We start from the raw sequence: 24,275 nt of genomic DNA, 5'->3' as shown, positions 1-24,275 counted from the left end.
ACCAAAAGTCTTCTGATTTTGTGCCCTGGCCAGTGTTGCTAAGTGGTTAGAGTGCTGTCCCCTCTTACCAAAGGGTCACAGGTTCAATTCCAGGTCAAGGGCATGTACCTAGTTTGCAGGTTTGATCCCCAGCCCCTACCGAGGTGTGTGTGGGAGGCAACCAATCAATCCGTCTCTATCACATCAATGTTTCTTTCTTCCTCTCCCCTCCTCCCTTCCACTCTCTCTAAAAATCAATGGAAAAATATCCTTAGGTGAGGATTAAAAAAAAAAAAAATCCTCCCAATTTTGTGAGGTTCAATTTACGAGCTAGTTCTGGCCTAGCTGGTTTGGCTCAATGGCTAGAGCATCGGCCTGCGGACTGAAGGGTTCTGGGTTTGATTCCAGTCAAGGGCACATGCCTAGGTTGTGGGCTCAATCCCCAGCAGGGGGCATGCAGGAGGCAGCCAATCAATGATTCTCTTTCATCATTGATGTCTCTCTCTCTCTCCCTCTCACTTTCTCTCTGAAATCAATAACAATATATTTTTTAAAAAAGAGCTAGTTTCTCCACGAAGCCCTTCTAATTATTCTAGCTTACATGTGTTTCTTCTCATTTTGAATATATATAATTTAGGGGACTTGTTTATATTCAGTTTAACTCTCTACTAGGTTCTACGTTGTTTCCAAAAAGAGAGATCAGGCAGATGAAATGAGTAACGATGCTTGGCCAGCCTCGTCCTTCCCAGAGGTCACTAGTTTCAGACCACAGCCTTCATTTGACTTACGCTCTCCCAGCATCTGGGGGGAAATCAAATATTGCCAAGTGGTCTTATCTACCACCCTAAGTCAGTCTTCTACAGGATTATAGAGCCACTTCAGTAATAGAAGAAATATATAACAAGCCTTGCTTCTGCAAGGTATGCGTGCGTGCAGTCTTACAAAATTCCTCCCTCACTAGTTATGCAGACCTCTACTGACTCATTGTCTGTGAAGTTGAAAGGTAGGAGGCGGTTCCCAGGGGCTTCTGTGGAACCCTGTGTGGAGCCTCAGCCAGTTCCCAGCAGGTGCTGTCAGCTGCGATCTTTCAACAGACACACCTGCTCATTCCCTGAACAACCAGGACTCCTAGCAGAAAATGATCTCTTTCTATCTCTTTCCCATGATCCACCCACCAAAATGCTATTTTCCATTCTCTCTCTCTCTCTCTCTCTTTCTCTCTCTCTCTCACACACACACACACACACACACACACACACACACACACACACACACACAAAACCTTCCACATTGTAACAAAAATTACTAGTTGTTTAACCCAAATTGAACTACTTCTTTCTTATAATCAGAGCTTTGACGTTATATGGGATGTCATGGACCAAGCTATCAAACTCAATTTCCCAATATGCATGGCAGTTGGAATTTTATGACAGTCATTGCCATTAAAATGAAAGCCAAAGTTACTGAGTCAGGCTTTCTGTAATGTTTTTAAAAGAGAAATAACTCAGTTGACACCATTGTCCGCTATCCATTCTTCTTTTTCCTGCTTAGAATTGGGTCATGATGCCTGGGGTAGGCGTGGGGGGAGGGAGGGTGGAATAGGTACCATTTTGGTATCATGAAGATGGAGAAAGCACACTCTAAGGATGGCTGCATGGAAAGGCAACAGGAGTCGGAGTCTGATGACATCATGGAGCTACCATACCCATCCTGGACTATCTTTCTCTTGGTGCTTTGCAATGTAAGAGAAAAAAATAAAATAAAACCTCTTAATTTGTTCAACAACAGTTAGATTTGCTACAAATAAGTGTTATTTTGTCTTCAATGGCTCATCCTACCTCTCTCCAGATGAGGTACTTGCTCCTAGTTAATCCGGGGCTATTGTGTCCTAAATCAGGTAGACGCTGCAAGGTAGGTAGACTGAACATTTAGTATCGCCTCCCAAACCTTGCAAAGACACGCAGATTTCAGACTGTTCTTTGATCTCCCTTCACACAATGACAGGAGGGCTGCTTGATTGATCAATTCTACAACCAGCGACTCCAGCTCAATCTACCTGCACAAACACTGGAACGAAAAGGAAACATTTCAATCGGTCCCCTGAAGGCGAGTTTCAGACTCTTAGGCACTGCATGCGAGGGATTGAACTTTTCACTCCTGGCGGAGATTTGGGCAATGTAGACACGCAGCCTTTGCTTTCTTCCTGAAGAAGATACCAAATGGCCAAGAGGGAAGCTCTGAATTGTTATGATGAGGGAAAAGAGACCTGTATCTCTATATTACAACTGCATATTGTTATCAAGAATGTCAAGCTTCCTGAACGTTGAAGCGGTATTCCAAGAGGAAAGACTGCTTAATAGAGATTTGGAAATTATCTGTGGGAAGAGATTAACTAATTTAGTAAGGAAATGGGTTAGACTAGGGTTCTGAGTCAGTCAGGAACCAACGCTGATCTGAATAAGAATTAGATACATTCTTCGTGTGGCTGTTACCAGAGAGCTTTGACTCTCATTGAGACCACCCTTTGGTGTGTTTTTAAAAAAATACATTTTTATTGATTTCAGAGAGGGAGAGAGAGAGAAAGACATCAATGATGAGAGAGAATCATTCATAAGCTGCCTCTCGCACGCCCCACACTGGGGATCGAGCTCGCAACCCAGGCATGTGCTCTGACTGGGAATCGAACCGTGACCTTGTGGTCCATAGGTCAATGCTCAACTTCTGAGCCACACCGGCCAGGCCACGCTATGGTTTTTATTCTATTATCAAGAGCCCTAGGGTTGGGGTGACTGGTATCCCTAACCCAACCCCCAATAGTGACACTGCCAATAGTAAACAAGAGCTATCGGAGAGCATGTGGGAAACTAGTCATAGAACTGAATCTGAGTGGGATCATCTTCATTTTTACAAAGAAGAAAACTCATCCAGGGTGCTGTTGTGGATGAAATCTCAGGTTTCTTGATTCGTTCAGTTCCATGTTCCTCTGGTACACCAAAAGGCAGTATTGGGAGAGTAAAGAAAATATAAATACTGAGGTGCTACAACTTCGTGTGTCAACAATGTATATGAATTTACTTCTAAAAACACAGGAAAATAATAAGGAATTTTTTATAGACTTATAAGACTTCACCAAAAAAGCCAAAATATTCCTCGAAACAACAGTTTCATTTCGGTGTGAAGGACTAATACAAATGGTATGATCACTATAAGAAACATCCTTCACGCCACCCCACCTTCAGGGTTGTGGCCAACAGAGTTTAAAGACAACGAGCTAGCTTAAATGGGAGTTGAAGCATAGCATTACTAGGGCTTGAGTGATGACTAGATTGGAAAGGGCAGGGCTGGGCAAGAGGGGAGAGTCAGTTCACTGGCTGGCAGGAGTGGGGGGGGGGGGAGAGAGAGAGAGAGAGAGAGAGAGATTGATTTGTTGTTCCACTTATTTATGCATTCATTGGTTGCTTCTTGTATGTGCCCTGACCGGAGATTGAACCCACAATCTTGGCGTATTGGGACTACGCTCTAACCAACTGAGCTACCCAACCAGGATGTATATTTTTAGGCAATTGACTCAAAGCAAATGCCGGGAGCCGGTCCATCCTTGCTGTTTCAAGGGACCTGGCATATATGGCATACTGTTCTTAATATGTTTGCTCACCTTCTTGGCACTATGTACTTTAACCAAGGTCACTTCTCTGAGAAAGGTTGTTTCCCCAGGTAGGGATTTTCCCCTGAAGTTAGGGAGGGAATAAAACCCCTTAACTAAGTGCCAGGGGGGTAATTAATCACTTTAACTACGAACAATCATGCTTAAGCTACAGAATCTTTACTCCCTGGAATGGAGATAAGAAACGCCCTAACCTTTGGAATAGAGATTGATAGGATTGGAATCAAGTGGTATAAATACAGATGTAACAAGACAACAGGACACAGAACCTAGACACAGAACCTAGACACAGAACCTACACAGAACCTAGAGACAGAAGAACTTCGCTGGAGAGAACATGGCAAAAGATCCTGGATAGAAACTGGAGACACAACCTAGAAACAGAACTTAGAAGACAGAACCTAGACAGAACCTAGACACAGAACCTACACAGAACCTACACACAGAAACCTAGAGACAGAACCTGGCTACAGAATCTGGCAACTGAACCTGGCTGAAGAACCTAGAGACAGAGCCTGGCTACAGAACCTGGATAGAGCATGGCAAGAGAACCTGACTAGAACCTGGTGACTGAACCTGGCAAAAGATCCTGGACAGGACCTGGCTACAGAACTTGGCTGGAGAACCTAGACAGAACATGGCAGGAGAACCTGGCTACAGAATCTGGTGACCGAACCTGGCTGGAGAACCTGGAGAACCTGGCTGGAGAACCTAGCAAGAGAACATGGACACAGAACCTGGCTGGAGATCCTAACCAGAACTTCGCTGGAGATCCTGACCAGAACTTGGCTAGAGATCCTGGCTAGGCTGCTGATCAACTGAACGCTGTCTCCGTGTCATTCCTTCTTCGCCAACTCCGTTCACACCTTTAGGGACCCCTGGACCTGCTGGGGTTGGACCCCAGCAAGCAAAGGTATTTTTAAGTAGCTCAATCTCCATTTTCACCCAGTTCCCTTCTCCTGTCAATATACCGCAAGCCTTGCATCCTCTACGTATTGAAGACAAATAGGTGCTCTGTTTGATACTTACATGCCAACATACCAGCTGATTATGATATTAAGCAAGTCTATATATAACCGCTGTACTGCTCTTGAAATTTATGTGGCATCTCACACAAACAAACAAGCAAACAAACACGCCCCTGCTGCGTTGAGAGGGAAAAGGAGGTACTTTTTATTTATTAATTATTTTTTTAAATTTAAATTCTTGATTGTTTAAAGTATTACATGGGTCTCCTTTTTTCTGCCTTGACCTCTCCCCGGCCGCTCCCACCCACCCACCCAGCACATGCCCTCACCCCCCTACTGTCTGTGCCCATTGCTTATACTTACATGCATGCATTCAAGTCCTGTGGTTGATCTCTTAGAATAGCGGTTCTCAACCTGTGGGTCACGACCCCTTTGGGGGTCGAACGACCCTTTCCCAGGGGTCGCCTAAGACGATTGGAAAACACATATATAATTACATATTGTTTTTGTGATTAATCACTATGCTTTAATTATGTTCAATTTGTAACAATGAAAATACATGCTGCCTATCAGATATTCATATGACGATTCATAACAGTAGCAAAATTACAGTAATGAAGTAGCAACGAAAATAATTTTATGGTTGGGGGTCACCACAACATGAGGAACTGTGTTAAAGGGTAGCAGCATTAGGAAGGTTGAGAACCACTGTTAGAAGGTGCTTTTTAAAGCTGGGCGTGCACTGAGAGGAAGCATCTGGAACAGGACACACTCACCATTCCTGCTGCTTTCTGCTCGGTGCTCTGTCCAGGTGAAGGGAAGGGGCCAAACAGACAGCATTCCTGCATCTGCCAAATGGCCCTGGTCACCGCGTCGGCCTTGCCAAGCTTGGGCTGGGCCCTCCCCATGGAGTCTGCAGAGCTGAAAGCTGAATACAGAATACTTTTCTATGCCTCTTGCCTGGGGAGCAGGCTTGTCTGGCCCAGATCACACTTGAATAGATGAAAAGAATCCGTTTTGGCCTTGGCTGGAGGCCTGCAGTGGAGGCCACAAAGGCGCTTGCAGACGCAGGGGAGTAGAAGGGCCGCCGAGACAGAGGAGACCTGCGAGAAGAAATAAACAAATTCACGAGAATGTTTCCAGCTGATGTAGATGATGAGTTATGCAAATGGCATGTGGAGAAATGAAAATTGCAAAGGAACTACCTACGGCCTCCTTTCGCTTGCTGGAACCTGTCTCCCAGGCTCTTTAAAAAAAAATCTAGATAAAAACAAAGTTATCAGCCCTAAAAGGGGGGACACTGGGAGATTTAGAAAACGCATCGTGAGCAAGACAGATTTCTCCTATGATGCTTGATCTGAGAATCCAAGAGTTTAACCCAAGTGGGAGAGATGCCTGTTCACGCATGATAATGATGTTGGGAAACCCAGCAGTGATTTTTATCAATGTGCTTTGTTTGGTGGATAATTCGGAGAACAAATCCGTTTGTTTAAAAACTGTCCTTAGAATTGCTGGAAAGTCCAGTCCTTGCTCTCTTTCTATTGTGGTTAGAACCAATGAAATGGGATTCTCACAAATGAGAAATGACAGTGCCCAATGTTCCTGTCCTGAGAGCTTTGTAGAATACAGGCCCAGAGCCCTAGCTCCTGGTTTGGCTCCGTGGATAGAGCATTGGCATGGGGACCAAAAGGTCCCGGGTTCGATTCTGGTCCAGGGCACATACCTCAGTTGCAGGCTCCTCTCTTGGCCCAGTCCCTGGTCAGGACACGTGCAGGAGGCAACCCATCTCTCACATGTGTTTCTCTCACATGGATGTTTCTCTCTGTCTTTCCCTCTCTCTTCCACTCTCTCTAAAAATCAATGGAAAAATATCCTTGGGTGAGGATTTTTAAAAAATAAAAAATAATCCAGTCCCAGGGATGGTCAGGGGAAGACTCCTGTATCCCTAACCCGGGATGGAACAAGGGATTGGGGTCTGCAGACCCAAACTCCTAAACTCAGGAGTAAGCTTGATCATCAGTTACCAGATTGAATACTTTTCGCTGTTTTGAAGTGGCAGGAAACAATGTTTTGGGAGAATGAGTAGACTATCGGGACTGTCTATCACAGGCCAGCAGGCGAAACCTCTTCTACCTACTCCCTCCAATTTATTTTCTCCCTATTCCCTGTATGCCTGTTTCTGAACTTTGCTGTTGGATAGCAAAGTCCCCTGCACCCGGACAGGGTATGTTGTGGAGTGTCTGGCACCGGGACCTGAATCCCTCTGTCTACACTGGGGATGTTTATTAAAACCCAGATTCCCTGGCCCTGCCCCCAAAGCCAGTGAGTCAGAATATCTGGGAGGACTGTGCATATTTAATTATCTCAAGTTTGAGAAGAACGAGGGCTCTGAAAACACAAAGACCGGACCTCAAGCCATCGTGTTGCCAGTTCCTATGTGATCTTAGACACGTGATTTTACCTCAGTTTTCTGAGGTGCAAAGCAGGGGTAATTATACCTATTCCATGTTGTTGTTGTGCCTGGCGTGGTGGCTCAGTGATTGAGCGTCAATCTACGAACCAGGAGGTCAGGGTTCCATTCCTGGTCAGGGCACAGGACCAGGTTGTGGGCTCGATCCCCAGTAGGGGACTTGCAGGAGGCAGCCGATCAATGATTCTCTCTCATCATTGATGTTTCTATCTCTCTCTCCCTCTCTTTTCCTCTCTGAAAGCAATAAAAATACATTTTAAAAAGTATTGTTGTTGCAAGTATGAAGCACCGTATTTTAAATCAATGTTCACAGTTTAGCATAGAGCAGAGTAAGCATTCCATATAATTAGTGACAGTGTTTGCTGTCACCTCGATAAAACTTCTTCAAGATCAGAGAGTCCTGAGTGGCTGCGGATCCACTGGCTTGCCCTTACAGGACTGTCCCCTTTAGCCCTCAGTAGCAGGCCGTCGCCACACTCAGCGAGCAAAGAAGAGCCAGCGGCCCTAAGCCCTAGTCCCGAGTATTTGCCCAGGACAGCCTTCCCTTAGCGCTTGCCCCCTCTGCGCCCTGCCTTGGTTTTCTTGTCTCTCTGCCTCCAGCTCTGCTCTCTGACCTCCACACCTGCTGCTTTGCTCAACGTGGTGGCCTCTCCAGACTCCCTCTGCTGACTCATGATCCTTGCCTCTCTTGAATCTGCGTGCTATCTTCATTTCAGCATGACTCACCGTTCTCTGTAAAAGACTCCCCCATCCATTCTCTTTCCTGTGAATCTCCCAGTGATGCCTCGGACTCCTCAATCCCTCAGTCAGAGGAAGGGAATCCAGACGAACCACACCTTCAACCCAAACTCTCCGTGAATGGACACAGAGCGGCGGAAAACGGTCAGGAGTGTTGACTTAAACACACTGGCCTCCCGGACCGAGAACCTTTGCTCCTTGCTCCGCTTTATGAACGCCTCTGTATTTCCTCTGAAACTCCACGCCACCCCTTTGCCTTCCGAAGGTGAAACATGGGCTTGTGCGGAGCCCTTTCAGGAAAGAAGGGGCGCTCAGGAGGGGTGTGTGAGAGCAATTAAACCCGCATTGTGAGCGCGACAGCTTCCAACGGAAGGAGCTGGTTATTAACCACTCAAAACCTGAAATGCCAGGTGTGTGTGAGTGCGAGTGGGCGGTTATGATTTCTCTCCCCCTCATTCTCTTTGCGTGAACTTCTTATACTTGCTAAGCCTCAGCAATTGGGTACTCTTCCCGAGAGAGCACTGCTAGAAAAGCAACATGTCTATAGCATAGGTGTCCTTCCTTAATGGCTGAGTGACAATACAAGCCATTGGAAAGGAGCATGAAGTCACGATGTGCCTGTAGAACAGCGGTTCTCAACCTGTGGGTCGCGACCCCTTTGGCGGTCGAACGACCCTTTCACAGGGGTCGCCAGTGGGAAGCCGCCTATTGTCTTCACTAGCAGAGAGGTGTGGACAAGGAACCCGGAAGGCTGGTGATCCTTGAAGCCCTGGCAAAGGTCAGAGCTGTGCACCCACTGTTAGTCCAGACAATGGTAGCTGAAGCAACTTCCCCATTTATTATTATGTAAATCCTTGCTGATGGGCTAGTCTGCCTGTTACTGGGAATTGCCTGCCCAAGGGCTATGGGTGTATCCCAAGCCAATAAAAGGTTGGCGAGGCCTGAGCACCAGGGGCAGTCCTTCCTCTTGAGTTGGACTTGCCCGCCTGGTCCCCCAATATTTCCAAATTATTATTTCTTGTCTTGTCGCTTTCATTTGCGTGCGGACCTCTTCCAGATCCTGAACCCTGAACCACGCGGGACGTGGGGGGAAATATAAACAAACAAACAAATATAAAACCATACACAGTCGCCTAAGACCATCCTGCATAGCAGATATTTACATGACGATTCATAGCAGTAGCAATATTACAGTGATGAAGTAGCAACGAAAATAATTTTATGGTTGGGTCACAACGTGAGGAACTGTATTTAAAGGGCCAGAAGGTTGAGAACCACTGCAGTGTAGTAGAATCTCAAAACACCAACTGTAAGCTAATTCATTCCTTTTAAAAATACATTTTAATTGATTTCAGAGAGGCAGGGAGAGGGAGAGAGAGCTAGAAACATCAATGATGAGAGAGAATCATTGATCAGCTGCCTCCTGCAACCCAAGCATGTGCCCTGACTAGGAATCAAACCGTGACCTCCTGGTTCATAGGTCGGTTGATGCTCAACCACTGAGCCATGCTGCCCGGGCCACTCTTATGCCTTCGTAATGGAAGGAGTCAGAAAAGATTATTGTCCTTGGTGTTCAGGTGGGAGACTGGAGGAATGGAATCATTTGGTCATTTCCCCCAGGTTACTCTGTGAGTCTCTGTTGAAAACAGAATTTTAGTAACAACAGCAATTAGCACTTCTTAAATACCTGGCAGCCCTTGACATTGAGCCAACCTTCAGTCTCTGGGGATGGACTACACGTCTCATGAGAAATAACTCTCTCGTTTGTCTCTCTGTCTCTGTCTCTGTTTCTCTCTCTGTCTCTCTCACACACACATAGGCACACACAGCTGCATAGAAACAGGAACCTTCCCTCTCCTTAGATTCTGCCTTTACACACAAGTGTGTTTTGATAACACACCTCAGAGACACACTTATTGGGATGAAGACAATCTGGCTACTATGTGAATGAAAACACATATTCAAAACACCAACTGTAAACAAATTTATTCTTTATTAAATACATTTTTATTGATTTCAGAGAGGAAGGGAGAGGGAGCGAGAGATAGAAGCACCCATGAGAGAGACCCATTGATCGGCTGCCTCCTGCAACCTGTGCATACGCCCTGACGGGGAATCGAACTGTGACCCTCTCTGTGGGAAGGAGGCTGCCCCTGACCTGAATGTGGTGCGTGTTGCTTGGAAGTAAAATAAAAACTGAGTCTCAGTAAGGTTAATACAGTGACTATGCAGTAATGAAGAGACGGTAAGGTAAAAAGAATTAATATTTACAGAAAACCAAAAGTAATATGTAAAAAACATGAGACTCAAATGAATATCTGGACCAGGTATTGAGGGAATTAAGACTGAACATGTTTCCTATAAGAAACTAAATTTAGGCAGTAATTAGTGCCAGCTAGCATTAACTGTTTTTCCAACTGCTTGGGATTTTAGTCAATTAAAAGAAGTACTAGAGGCCCAGTGCACAAAATTCGTGCACTTGGTGTGGGGCGGGGGGAGGGGGTCCCCTCAGCCCGGCCTGCGCCCTTTCACAGTCCGGGAGCCCTTGGACACCCTTAGCACTGCTGCAGAGGCAGGAGAGGCTCCCGCCACCGCCGCTGTGCTCTCCAGCCGTGAGCCCGGCTTCTGGCTGAGCGACGCTCCCCCTGTGGGAGCGTTCTGACCACCAGGGGGCAGCTCCTGCATTGAGGGTCTGCCCCCTGGTGGTCAGTGCGCATCATAGTGACCAGTTGTTCCGCCGTTCGGTCGATTTGCATAGTACCCTTTTATTATATAGGAATAACAGTTCTGCGTGTGGACGTTGGAGCTTCGCTGGTTTGAGCAGCCGAGGCCTAGGGCCAAGGTCGGAGTGTAGCCCCGTCTTTGAGATCCTCCTCAGGACTTCCCAAGGAAAAAAAAGGGGAAACACGTGTTGGATAGTGTTTAAGGAGCACCTCTCCTGGGGTTCTCACTCTTTAACTAAAAAAAATCCGTAAGCCAAAGGGCTGAGGCCCTCAGCAGGGGAGCTTAGGTATCAGCTAGGAGGTGAAAATAGACGCTCAGCTCTCAAAGGTGCATGGTGTGGACACACATTTAGCAACAAGGCTGACCCTCCAGCCAGCACTAGTGAGAGATGTAGAAATATCCCACAAAAGGCCGAAACCGGTTTGGCTCAGTGGATAGAGCGTCGGCCTGCGGACTGAAAGGTCCCAGGTTCGATTCCGGTCAAGGGCATGTACCTGGGTTGCGGGCACTTCCCCAGTGGGGGATGTGCAGGAGGCAGCTGATCGATGTTCCTCTCTCATCGATGTTCCTAACTGTCTATCTCTCTCCCTTCCTCTCTGTAAAAAATCAATAAAATATGTTAAAAAAAAAAGAAATATCCCACAAAAGAAGAATAAGAAGTATGATATGGACATATAATCATTTAAAATGATGTAGGCAAATATTTATTTACATGAAAAGTGAAAAAAAATGTTAAGGGAAAAAGTAGATTGCACACATTATTTTCAATATGATCCAGTTTCCGATAAACATTATATATATATATATGACATGTACCAAAATATTGACTATCTCTGAATTATAGGATTGATTTTTCTAGTTTGCTGCCATTTCTAATTTTTTTTAACAATGAGCTCGTATTGTTTTATCCATCTTTATTCTTTTTTTCAAAGATAGAACACTGCATAATGCCTCTGAATAAAAATAACATTTGTGTTTAAAATAAGCACAAAGGGCCATACTCCCTTCCACCTCCTACAGTAAGGAGAGATTCATGAGCAACTTAGGAATTCATCAATCATTCATGTCTCCCATGCTGCAGGTGTCGAGTATAGGAATCCAGGCTAAATAAAGCTGTGCTGCATCCCGGTTCCTCCACAGAGAAGACAGGAAATTTCCACGGTGCCTGGCTACCAGGCAGAGTGTCCGATTGCATTTAGCGACTGTCATCTCACCCTGGACACGTGTAGGATGGCAAGGGACTCTCTCAGGTAGGACAGTCCTTGTTGCATCTCTCAGGTCACCTCATTGGGCTCCTGCTGTTGCTGGCCATTGGGGTGGCCTCTGACCTTTTAAAATTAGTTACTGCCCTGGCCGGTGCGGCTCAGCGGGTTGGGCATTGATTGTCCTGTGCACCAAAAGGTTGCTGGTTTGAATTGTGATCAGGGCACATGCCTGGGTTGCTGGCTCAATTCCCAGTAGGGGGCGCGCAGGAGGCAGCCCATCAATGTTTCTCTCTCTCCCTCTCCCTTCCCCCCTCTAAAAATCTATTAAAAATATTTAAAAAAATAAAATAAAAATTAGTTCCTGACACAGATTCCTAAAAGCATAGTCTGGGAAGTAAAAGTAATTTCTGGGAAACAGAGCCACCTCAGCCTGAAGACCCAGCTTAGAGGTTGCGTGCCAGCAGACACCAGTTTACGTAACAGCTCGTCTTTGTTCCTCTAGCCGTGTGTGTCCTTTCCACTGCTTCCTGCTGACACCGTCCCCAACAGAAACATGCAATCTGTGCAGCCTAAAGAGCCGCCCGCCCTCCCGAGCCTTCGCGGAGAATAATAACAGCAGCTGCATGACTTTTGCTTAATGTAAATACTTTATTGACTTTTGTATTTAATTTATGCATCTGTCCAGTGTTTGCACAGCTGTTTGATGTCTGTGTGAACCCATAGGTTAGCCTTTGTTGATTTGATCTATCTTAAACTCTAAGCATTGAGAGATGAGGGGGCTCCCAGTTCACTTTCCTTTGCCCAGCTTCCGACATGGTAGTATATAGATGAGAACTTGAGAGTTAGCCATCTCCTTTAAGATCACTTTGCTCCTGGTGGCCGGTTTGCTCAATGGTTAGAGTGTCGGCCGGCGAACTGAAGGGTCCTGGGTTCGATTCTTGGTGAAGGGCATGTACTTCGGTGGAAGGTTCTCCAGCCTCGATAGGGGCATGTGTGGGAGGCAACCAATTGATGTCTCTCTCTCACATCAATGTTTCTCTTTCTCTCTCCCCTTCCCGCCTCCCTCCTTCCCACTCTCTCTAGAAATCAATGAAAAAATATCCTTGGGTGAGGATTTAAAAAAAAAAAAAAGATATTTTTCTCCCTTGGTGAAGAAAAGGGCCCGATTTTCTGATCTGCTTAGGGAAAGTGTGATGGTTGACTTTGTTTCCCTCTTACAAGGACACCATTATAGAATCAAGGTGATGTCGAGGAGGTTTTGTCTCTCCCAGAAAACTGCACCAGAGGATTTGGCGAGGGGCAGGATATGAGACCTAGCATGGAAATAGTGCTAGTTAAGTATGGAATGGGGTTGGGATGGAAAAATCGCTCTCTTATGGAGACTTACTTGCCCATCAAAAAAACTGAGAAAGGACTGGGTATGAGAAATGCCAATGGTTTGGCTAATACCAGACCTTAGCTTGAGTCACAGCACCTGAACGTGTATTTGTTTCTGATGCTGTCTTCCTGGGGGTGTGGGAAAAGCCAACTGCACTGGGTTCAGTTCCTGGAGGCAGTGGTGGGATGCAAAGGCAAGCAGCCCCAGTCTTCCCCCCTCCAGCAGAGAAGGGGAGGAAAGAGAGTGGAGAGGGGATTTTATGTTTGGTTGGGCTTTCTCCTGCAATGTACAGATAACATCATCTTTTAAAAAAATATTTTTTTATTGATTTCAGAGAGGAAGGGAGAGGTAGAGAGAGATAGAAACATCAATGATGAGAGAGAATCATAGATCGGCTGCCTCCTGCACACCCCACACTGGGGATCGAGCCTGCAACCTGGGCATGTGCCCTGACCGGGAATAGAACCGTGACCTCCTGGTTCGTAGATTAACACTCAACCACTGACCCATGCTGCTGGGCCAAATAACATTATTCTTAAATAACATTTTTGTCCAGTTGTGTGTGACCTGGCCGTCAACAAAATTTATTAAAAAATAGATAATAAAGACCAAGGACAGGTTGAATTTTACTCAGAATTTGAATCTCTCTGTGCCTCAGTTTCTCTCAGTAGTGCCTTAATCTTGTGGATAAAGCCTAAGGTTGACTTTTGAAAGGCGCTCCCTCCACAGAGCATGAAAAACTGTGAGGTACCTAAACTACAACTTTCTATCAAATTAGGTGCTTTTTTAAAAAAAATTTATTGATTTTTTTTAGAGAGAGGAAGGGAGAGAGAGAAATAATAATGTGAGAAACATCAGTTGGTTGCCTACCACATACATCCCGACCAGGGATCAAACCTGCAACCTGGGCACATTTCCTGACCAGGAATTGAACCCACCACTGCCTGGTGTACCAGATGATGCTCTAGCCTACTGAGCCACACTGGCCAGGCCAAGTCCTCTTTAACAAAGTAGTCTGTTACCATGAGTAAGATGTTTACTGTTGCTTTTTGGTTAAAATCCTTCAAGAACTAAAGAGAAATTCTTTGTAAATTAGGTCATGACTCAGGAAAGAACTGAACTAGTAAGTTTGTGTCTGTTATCAGCTCTGCTTAAGACTGGCCTTTTATATCACTCTGAGGAGTAGTAATACTGTTTGTTTTCAGCTGTTTGTTTTACATAAGAGAAAAAATTGAGTGGGGAACAGGGAAATCATATTTTGATAGAGTAGTTTTATTGTTTTTCTGATATATTATGGCCCCCTCACCCCCAGTATTCCCAGGGATCATTCCCACTTAAAAGCTAAACACAAAACAACTTCCAAAGCCAAGTATAAGTAATGGATTTTTAAAACATAATAAAATGGCATATTGAATTATCAACTACAGTTCTTCTCAAGTTGCCCAGGAAACCTAGCATCTACTGCACTAAGTTTCAGTAACATAGGTACATTCTCAGCCCAGCCCGTAACAGGAAAACACAGATGTCTTAGAGCCTCTGAGATGCACTAAATTCTGGAAACGGGAAGCCATAAAAGATGGAATTGTGGGAGGGGAATGGCCGGCAGCACCCTGGGAAAGCAGCAGCCTGGGGAGGAATGACCTCTCTTTGATCTCTCGCTTTCCCAAGTCACTTTCCCATGCACTTCCTCACACTGGTTTCAGTTCTTTAGATCTAATAAAAGGCTTTGGGGCTGGGAGCATCACCAAGCAGCTGAGCAGAGTGCTGATTCAGGCAGAGCTCTGAGCGGGGCAGAGCGCTCACGCTCACGGTTTACAGTGCAGTATGTGTGTGTGTGTGTGTGTAAATGGGCGTGTATATAAATGCATGTGTGTAAATGCGTGTGTGTGTGTAAATGGGCGTGTATATAAATGCACGTGTGTGTAAATGCGTGTGTGTGTAAATGGACATGTATATAAATGCATGTGTGTAAATGCATGTGTGTGTAAATGGGCGTGTATATAAATGCATGAGTGTGTAAATATGTGTGTGTGTGTTTTCTCATGAAGAGTGCCAACATCTCACCATCATCACAGCCACCAATGGGAGACGTAGCTTCCTTAAGTTACCTCGGTTAAACATACTCTTTTTTTTTTTTTTTTTGCTTAAACAACAGAAATGTATTTTCTCACAGTTCCGGAGTCTAGAAATCCAAGATAATGTGTCAGCAGATTAGCCCCTCTGAGCCTCTCTCTCTGGCTTGCAAATGACCGACTTCTTCCTGTGCCTTCACAGGACCTTCCCTTTGTGTAGCAAGCATACATTTTAAGTAAAGTAGCAAGTGTGCTGAGGAAATACAGGTTCAAAAAGTCCCCGAGCCCTGGTTCCCTTCCAGACATCAAGGATCTCATAGTCAGAAATGTCATTGTTGCCTCTGTTCCTTCTTCCAGGAGCCTTCACATAATTTTGTCTGAGAAGAGGTGGAACTAATACTTTATACAAAAACCTGCATTCCAATGTGTTGCCTTTCATTTCCTGGTTGAAGTGCACATCTGACTATAAGATGACTAGAGGCCTGGTGCATGAAATTCGTGCATGGGGGGGGGGGTTGTCCGTCCCCTCAGCCTGGCCTGCACCCTCTCTAATCTGGGATCCCTCTTGCAATCCGGAACCGCTAGCTCCTAACCGCTCACTTGCCTGCTGGCCTGATCCCCCCTAACTGCTCTCCCCTGCTGGCCTGATCACCCCTAACTGCTCTCCCCTGCCGGCCTGATCACCCCTAACTGCCTCTGCCTTGGCCCCACCACCAGGGCTTTGTCCAGAAGGACATCTGGTCTAATTAGCATATTACCCTTTTATTAATATGGATGCTGGTGTAGCCCTCAGATGGTGGGTGGTTTGCTCCCCTGACTGAGATGGCGTTGCTGCCTCAGACATTTTTTTCTGATCATGTTAGAAATGCTGAGTGATTTTCATACATCATTGGTTGTATTTCAAAAATACATTTATTTCTTCCTCGTTTTCAAAATATTAGACAAAAAAGTTTGGGAGCCCTAGCCGGTTGCTCAGTGGTTAGAGCGACAGCCTACGGACACTCTCCCAGATTTGATTCTGGTCAAGGACACATACCTCGGTTGTAGGCTCCGTCTCCAGCAACCAATCTGTCTTTCTCACATCAATGTTTCTCTTTCTCTCAGTCTCTCTCCCTCCCTTCCGTTCTCTCTAAAAAAGTGTCAATGAGAAAAATATCCTTCGGTGAGAATTAAAAAAAACCCCCAACATAAATAAAAAGAATTTTGGTGGGGGGCAGGGGCGGGCTAGAAGGGAAAAAAGGGACATACGTAATACTTTCAACAATAAAGATTAAAAGCACGAATTTGGGGAAACTTTAAGTATTTTAATTTCCAAGTGTCCTTTCTTCTAAAGCTTTTTCATAATAATTAAATTGTTCTACTTTTATGATATTAGTTAAAGAAGGAAGAAGGCAGGCCCATTTTACAGATGGAAACCCAGCCGTGTTCCTTAGCTTGTTCAAGGTTACATAGTGGGGCCAGATAAGACAGGAAAGGGACCAGTGGTAGCTCCTAAACTTTACCACAGTCCTTCCCAACATGGTGATCACTTCATTTGGGAACGAGAGGTACTTCATGTAACTTGGCTTTAATGTGCTGCACCTTTAACTTTTATACAATCAAAACCTAATTGCAAGGTTAGTCTATGATTTTGCCTCAGAGACATTATATTTCTCATTTAATATGTACTCTTCTCTGCTGAATCTTGGTCTTTTCTTGGGCTTTCAGTATAATTTGTTTTGATTTCCTGTGAATGACAAATGATATAATTTTATAATTTGCAGTTGTCCCCGGTCCTAACAAGTATAAAGAAGACACATCCGTAGCAATAAGCGAGCACAGAGATTCTGTACGCTGACGGTACTATTTATTCATTTGTTCGGCAGTGTGGATACCCATGAAACCAAGTCCCTGCCCTCATGGAGGTTTTGTTTTAGCAAGACAGGCAAATAATAGATAATTATTAACAAACACAATCATGCAGTGGTAAAGGCTGTTAAAAAAAAAAAAAAAAGCAGAGTAAGGGAACAGAGACAAAATTCTTTTAGTAGTTGTAAAGGTTCACTTAAAAGCCAGGAAGAAGTGTCCCTTGCTGGTATAAGGAACGGCTGGAGGCTAGCCTTGGTAGGTGGAACAGAGAGCGTTAAGAGGTAAAGGCTGGCCCGGCTGGCGTAGCTCAGTGGTTGAGCATTGACCTATGAACCAGGAGGTCACACTTCGATTCCCAGCCAGGGCCCATACCTGGGTTGTAGGCTTGATCCCCAGTGTGGGGTGTGTAGAGGCAGCCAATCAATGATTCTCTCTCACTATTGATGTTTCTATCTCCCTCTCCCTTCTTCTATGCAATCAATAAAAATATATATTTTTTTAAATGAAAGAGCTAACAGCTGGAGAGGTGACTAGGGGCCGAAGGGCTTGCATGGCTGGGGAAAGGACTTTGAATTTTAATGTAGTGTGATTAGCAGCATAAAGCGCTGGAGAGTTTTGAGTGAGGAGAATGACATTATCTTACTAAAGTTTTAAAAGAAATTCTCTGGTTGCTGAGTTGAGACCGTAGAGGGGAAAGAATGAAAGCAAGGAGACCAGTTAGTCACCCAGGAGGGAGATCATGGAGGATGGGGGCAGGGCTTGGAGGGTGCAGATGTAGGTATTAGTGGTTAAGAGGGAGGAAAGAGATTAGATTCAGTATACGTTTTGAAGGTAGAACTGGAAGGCTTCGCTGCTACAGTGAATGTGGTGTTTGAGAGAAAGGGATGCCTTTGTTCTGAGATGGGGCAGACTTGCAGGAAGCAACTTTGGGTTTTGTTTTTAATGTGGAAAAACAAGAGTTCAGTTGTGGACACATTGAGTTTGAGAGATCCAAGTGGAGATGTCATATAGGCAGCTGGATATTTGAGCCTGGAGTGCAGGGGAGAGGTCAAGGTTAAAGATATACATCACTGAATGGAGGCTATTTACAGCCAAGGGCGGCTGGGGACTGCCCTGGGAGGGACAGCAGAAAGAGAACGGGAAAGGCTGAAGGCCAGAACCCGGGGGCAGTCAACATTTAGAATTCTGCAAGAGGTGAAGGACCTCTACTAGTGGGGGAAGTAGACAAGGAGCTACTGTCTGAACCGTTCAGGAGCAGGCATGTGATGGGTACAACTGGTGTTAAGCTTTAAGAACTGAAAAAAAATTATTTGTGGGAAAACAAGCAAAAGTTCTAAACTGCCATGATAGAGAATAATGAACTGAAATGTGACCAGGAGAGGAGAGACGATGGGGAAAATGATCATTTCAGATCCCCAGGGATTTGTCCCATCCACAGGGACTAGGACTACTGACTACTTCCTAAAGCAGTGAGGGCGAACCTTTTGAGCTCGGCGTGTCAGCATTTTGAAAAACCCTAACTTAACTCTGGTGCCGTGTCACATATAGAAATGTTTTGATCTTTGCAACCATAGTAAAACACAGACTTATATTTTTGATATTTATTTTATATATGTAAATGGCATTTAACAAAGAAAAATCAACCAAAAAAATGAGTTCGCGTGTCACCTCTGACACGCATGTCATAGGTTCGCCATCACTGCAAAGTGTTGCTCAATAGTAGTTTTGTTGTAAAGGGTTCAATGTTTTGAGAGGCTACCCCATGGGCATCCATATTAGCTAGGATAGGGGTGGGGAACGTCAGGCCCGTGGGGCGTAGAAGGCCCGCTAAATCATTTGGTCTGGCCCTGCCAAGGCATTAGGGGTGAGTTAATTAAATGTTTGACCAAACACAGCAGGTCCACTTTTAAGTTGATCATTATGTGTGGCCTGTGAAAGATGGTACAGATATTCAAATGACCCTTGGCAGAAAAAAAGGTTCCCCACCCCTGAGTTAGGAGAATGCTACACACAGACAACACGCCTTTTTGAAATGTATTTTGCTGTTCTATTTTATGGGGGCACAATATGGCACTGCCCCTTTGGGCAGGAAAAAGAAATAAACAAGGCAATGCCAAATGTCACTTGGGGAAAATTCTCTATTAAGCCTGGCCTGCTTTGAGCAGCTCGTTTTTCTCAAGCCAGCTGTTGAGCCTTCAATCTGGGGATGAGAATAAGCTTGCTCTCTGTCCCTTGCTCAGTTCCCAGGCTCGCTCTCAACGTCAAGGTTAGGTAAGTGTGCTGCAATCCCCTGTGTGGCTGCTGTCCCGGCTGGCTCTACTTGTCTGCACCATGACGCTGCTCAGCGCCTGGAGGGGACTGCAGTGCCACCGATCCAAGGTGCCAGGAGCGAGCCCAGATGCTACCAGCAGAAGATGACAGTGCCAAGGCCTAGAAAGGAGGCCAGGCTGAGGCCTCCAACAGAGAGAGAGAGAGAGAGAGAGAGAGAATATGTCTTTTTCTTTCCCCTCCTGCCCCTCACCTGGGGAATACTGAATCAAACCATAACAAATACAGTTATTGTACATTATTTTACAGCTGGACAGGCGTTTTCTTTTTTTAGGAAGTGCTGCAGTTTGGGGGATAAGTGTATTGAATCTCTAAGGGTATTAGTAGGTTAGAGGTCATGGGTTGCAAACATCTGAAAAGTAAGTGCAGATGGTGCAGAGCTGTCCAGAAGTCATGGACTTCAGCTGATCTGCAGGGTTAGCAAGACTGACTATCTATTCATAGGACATTTGAATAGTTCTTTCCAAGGAGACGGAGCGCTGGCTCTGAAGGAGAGTGAGGAGCACCAGCCCCCTGGAGCTTGCTCAGACCTCGCTGATATTCGGGAGACGCCTAAGGAAGGAGCTATAACACCAAAGGGGGGAGGGGGCGGTTGGGATACCAACATGTTTTGAGAATGAAGTAAATATCTGTCATCCAATGTAGGCATGGGTCCCTGCTCCTTTTGATAATTTTCACCTTTCCCACCGGCTGAGCATAAACCATTTAACATGCAACCAATGCCGCTGAATTTTGGGATGGGATGACCAAACTCTGAGATGTGAAAAAGGCTTTATGCAAAGAATACAGATGATCATTGTCTTACACGAGAGTAGTCAAGGGACCAGAGCCCTGGGCAAAACTTGCTTCCCCTGGTGACTCAGTTTATTGTCCTCTACCCGTGGTCGGCAAACTGCGGCTCGCGAGCCACATGCGGCTCTTTGGTCCCTTGAGTGTGGCTCTTCCTAAGCCTTAGGAGGACCCTAATTAAGTTAATAACAATGTACCTACCTATATAGTTTAAGTTTAAAAAATTTGGCTCTTAAAAGAAATTTCAATCGTTGTACTGTTGATATTTGGCTCTGTTGACTAATGAGTTTGCCGACCCCTGTCCTATACTGACTCCCTCTTAACATCGCAGGAGGCCTGAAGTTTAATGTTCACCATTTCCAGGCCCCACACGAGCATATCTGCCCCACTCCGGCAGAGACGGCTCTCTGTGGCCAAAAGCGGTAACCATGAAACGGTTGCAGTTTGGAGAAAGCAATTTTTAAACCCTGGGCGTATGTTGAAGTTGAAGGTCTCTAGTTTCCCTCATGTCCTTTGCTGTCTCCCTAGCACTTAGGAAGTACCCGTTAAGAGTTATGGGTCCTAACTGCACCTTTTCTCAGGAATTGGCTATATATCAGGACACATTTATTTTAAAAAGGCTTCCTGTCTGGCCAGCGTGTCTCTGTAGTTGAGCGTCGACCTATGAACCAGGAGGTCACAGTTCGATTCCCAGTCAGGGCACATGCAGGGGGCTGCAGGCTTGATCCTTAGTGGGGGGCGTGCAGGAGACAGCTGGTCCATGGTTCTCTCTCATCATTGATGTTTCTATCTCCCTAGCTAAAATCAATATATCACATAAATAAACAAACAAATAAATATAAAAGGCTTCTTGAAGTTTTCCCACCTCAGTTTGTGCCTCTGAGCAAATCCTCTCATTCCATCCCGTTCCTTGTTCTCTGCTAGAAAACATCTACAATCTTGTCAACTGCTGATTATACTGGAACTGGCCAGCGTGGGATCACCCTCCATGTGCACTCCCTGATTTCTCCAGAATGTGATGAATTCCTGCCTCACCTCCACGCCCTTGAAATCCTGCTAAGGGTGAGCAAGACCACGTTTTATATTCAGTAATTCCCTCTGAAATGGCTAAGTGCTCGGTGAACCCGAATCACTGCAGTGGCATTGGCGGATGTAGGACTAAGAGTTACATTATGTAGGTTATGTGCCCTCCCCTCTCCGCCCCCCCCCCCCAGCTCCCGCTCCCGCCAACATTTAGCTATCAAATGGGTCAGAAGGAGTGGAAGATAAAAGAAACAATGAAAATAGAAGATGGTAGAAGATCAAGTATATTGTTACACAGATGGTTGTTTCCGTGGAGGCCACTGCACAGGGTCTGAACAAAAGGAATAGGGGGAGCAGCGAGGTCAGTGCCACCCACAGGCAGGGGGTCCCCTGTCAGGTCCAAAGTCTCTTCCCGGTCTGCCCACGCCCCTATCTTCAGGTCGGCTTTCACCCTGCCTTTCCTCTCCCCTGCCATGTCACTTCCCATCTCCCGGCCCATAACCATAAACCTGAATGGAGGAGCCTCCGAAGGAACTTTTAGACCCCTCATTCCCAATAATAACCGGTGAGCGCTAATTTGAGATCCAAATGCACGAGCGATGGAGAGGCGAGGAGCTTCCTGGCTGCCGGCAACGCCCCCCCCCCGCCCCTCATCCTCCCCCGCCCCCCCCCCCCTCCTCCCCCGCGCGGTGACAGCCTCCGGGGGTCAGCGGGAGTGGAGGGGAGCCACTGCCGTAGTCTCCGTGGAGGGTTCTTCCCCGGTGTCAGCGGCGCCGCGGCCCGGTTTCTATTCCTGCAGAGCAGAAACCCGGGCACAGGACGGCGCCCGAACTCCTGGGTCAGGGTCTCCGGGCCCCGACGCTCCGGGCGCCCCCCGCCGTCCACGTGCGCTCCCGGGACAACAGCAGGCGAGGCCCGGGCGCGCCCCCGCCGCCCCCGGCCGCGCGCGCGCTCCGCCCGCCCCCCTCGCGCGTCCTCGCGCCCGTGGCCCCGGCGGCGCGCCTCTTCTCCCGCGGCGGGCGGCGCGGTGCAGGGGGCGGAGCGGAGGAGGCGGAGGCCGGGCGCGCGCGGCGAGCGGGGCGGGGGCGCGGCGGGGCGGCTCTGGGGCGGCGGGCGAGGGGCTCCGAGCCGGCGGATCGGAGGATCGCGGACCCCGGCCGACTCCGCCGGGCGGCGAGCGCGGTGCGTGGCGGCGGCGGGGCCCGCGAGGCCGCGCCGGGGAGCCCGGCGTCCCCGCCCCCCCGAGCCTGACGGGCGGCCCGGCGGGATGAGGCGCTGGCGCGGGGGGCGCCCGGCCAAGCCTCCGCGGCTGCCCCGGGCGGCCAGGCGCTAGGCTCCGCGGCGCGGGCGGTGCTCGGCGGCGAGGACCGGGAGGACGAGGAGGCGGAGCGGCGAGCGGCGGGCCCGGCGCCCGCAGAGGGCAGACACGGAGCGGCGATTGGGGCGCAGCGAGGCCGCAGCGGCGCGGCGGGGCCGCGGGGCTCGGTAAGGCGGGGGCCGCGGGCGGGCCGGGGGCGCCGGTGACGTGGGCAGGCGCCTGCGGGGAAGGCTGCGGGGGCCTTGCTTTCCTTTTTGGAAAAAAAAAAAAAATGCTTTTTTCAAGTCAAGGTTCCGGATCGAATGTGCTTAGACCATCTCGGGTTTCCCCGGTCCCTCCGCACTCGCTGCCCCAGCCTCCCGGGGGGGACCGGCTCGGCCGACCGCCTTCCGCGCCAGCATTGCCCGTGGCCCCAGGGCCTCGGCGGACCGGGCCCGGCGGGTCTGGCCGCTGCGGGGCTGCGGTGCGGGGCTCCCCGCGAGGCTCCTGGCGGGCTCGAGCCGCGACTCCCGGGGTGGCAGAGGGCACCGCTCTCGGGGTACCGCCGCGATCCTTCCCTCCGGTGCCGCCCCCCTTGGGGGGTGGGGGGGCAGCCTGGGCGACAGGTCTCAGCTCGCGGGGACTCCCGTGGAGTTTTCCCTCCCATCGTTCCAATTGGCTGAAGTTGCTGCTACATATTGGACGACACTGGTGACTTAGTGCATCCCCCCCCGCCCCCCCCGTCCCCCCCCGTCCCTTGAACTCCCCGCCACCCCCTTATCTAGCTTTTCTCATTTTGTTGACTTTAAATATTTATGTTGAAGATTTTAGCAAACTGATCCCAGGACACGGTAGGAGGAGAGCGTCCAGCCTGATTTCTTAGTTTTGGTCCTACTTCTGGACCCCTTTTCGCATCACCTTCTCTTGCTGAAGCTTAAAGAAGGTGGAGGCAAGAAGGATACCCGGATACCCTCCCCCTGACAACCCCCCCCCCCCAAAGCCGGATGCTTGGGATGCAGTTTAATAGTTAGCTTTTAGGAAATAGAATTGGGATAATTATAATTTTGATCCGCACGCAGAATTGCAATTTGCGATGCTTGGGGCACTGCATGATGCTACATGGGTAGCTGGCAGCTGGGCCGCATTGCATTGTTGTCAGCCTCTCTTTTATTTCCCATTCTTTCCGACTTTTATTTGGCACAGATTTAGACCTTTTAGGTCAGGCTGAATGGGAATAACTCCTGATACATTGTTGGCTTTTGGAAACTGTTGTCTGTATTCCTGTTTCTACTGGGAGCAGAAAAAAGCATATGGTGCCAGAGGACAGTGGCTCAGAGAGTCCAGAAAATGTGCTAGTTCGGTCCAGTATTTGGATTTATTGTTGCAGTAGCTTTGGGTAGTGATGGTTGTGATTCATTCATATATATATATATATATATATTTTTTTTTCTTTTTTCTTATTGGGTGAATGGAAGTCTGACCGGGAAGCCTGACATTTGCTCCTTGGACTTGAGAGTGCAGGACATAGAAGCTTTAATTGCTGCTACAGCATGATCTCAAAGTTTTTCAAATTACTCGTTGGTGCGGACTCTTTTTTAATAGGGCTGTTTGCGAAGACGGGGGAGGATGCTGTTCTGATTTCCATTTTCAGGAAGACCTAGAGTCCAGTTTAGTTTTAAAATCGAGGGTGCGGTGATGCTTAGTAGAGGAAGTCTCTAGGGTGGTGGGAGATTGCAATTGTGCTCCAGCCAGATATCTTCTCCCCATCGGCTGAGAGCAGGCCGTGGAACAG

The 24,275-nt window shown here is 47.4% G+C and overlaps 1 protein-coding gene and 1 long non-coding RNA gene across 2 annotated transcripts in view; both read left to right on the top strand.

The window, feature by feature from the left end:
- The first annotated feature begins 7,811 nt into the window (after window positions 1–7,811).
- Window positions 7,812–14,906, top strand: LOC132221873 (uncharacterized). Its single transcript, XR_009450090.1, has 3 exons — window positions 7,812–8,229; window positions 11,625–11,793; window positions 12,251–14,906. It is a non-coding gene; the product is annotated as an uncharacterized LOC132221873 (long non-coding RNA).
- Window positions 14,907–22,246: 7,340 nt separating this feature from the next.
- Window positions 22,247–24,275, top strand: part of ARHGAP32 (Rho GTPase activating protein 32) — a 174,248-nt gene continuing 172,219 nt past the window's right edge. The window contains exon 1 of the mRNA XM_059676653.1: window positions 22,247–22,671. The gene's annotated coding sequence lies outside the window, so the exon portion shown is untranslated. The remainder of the gene's footprint in view (window positions 22,672–24,275) is intronic.

The sequence above is a fragment of the Myotis daubentonii genome, chromosome 19 (genome assembly GCF_963259705.1).
Source record: "Myotis daubentonii chromosome 19, mMyoDau2.1, whole genome shotgun sequence".
Taxonomy (NCBI): domain Eukaryota; kingdom Metazoa; phylum Chordata; class Mammalia; order Chiroptera; family Vespertilionidae; genus Myotis; species Myotis daubentonii.
This window is presented reverse-complemented; position numbering and strand designations above follow the sequence as displayed.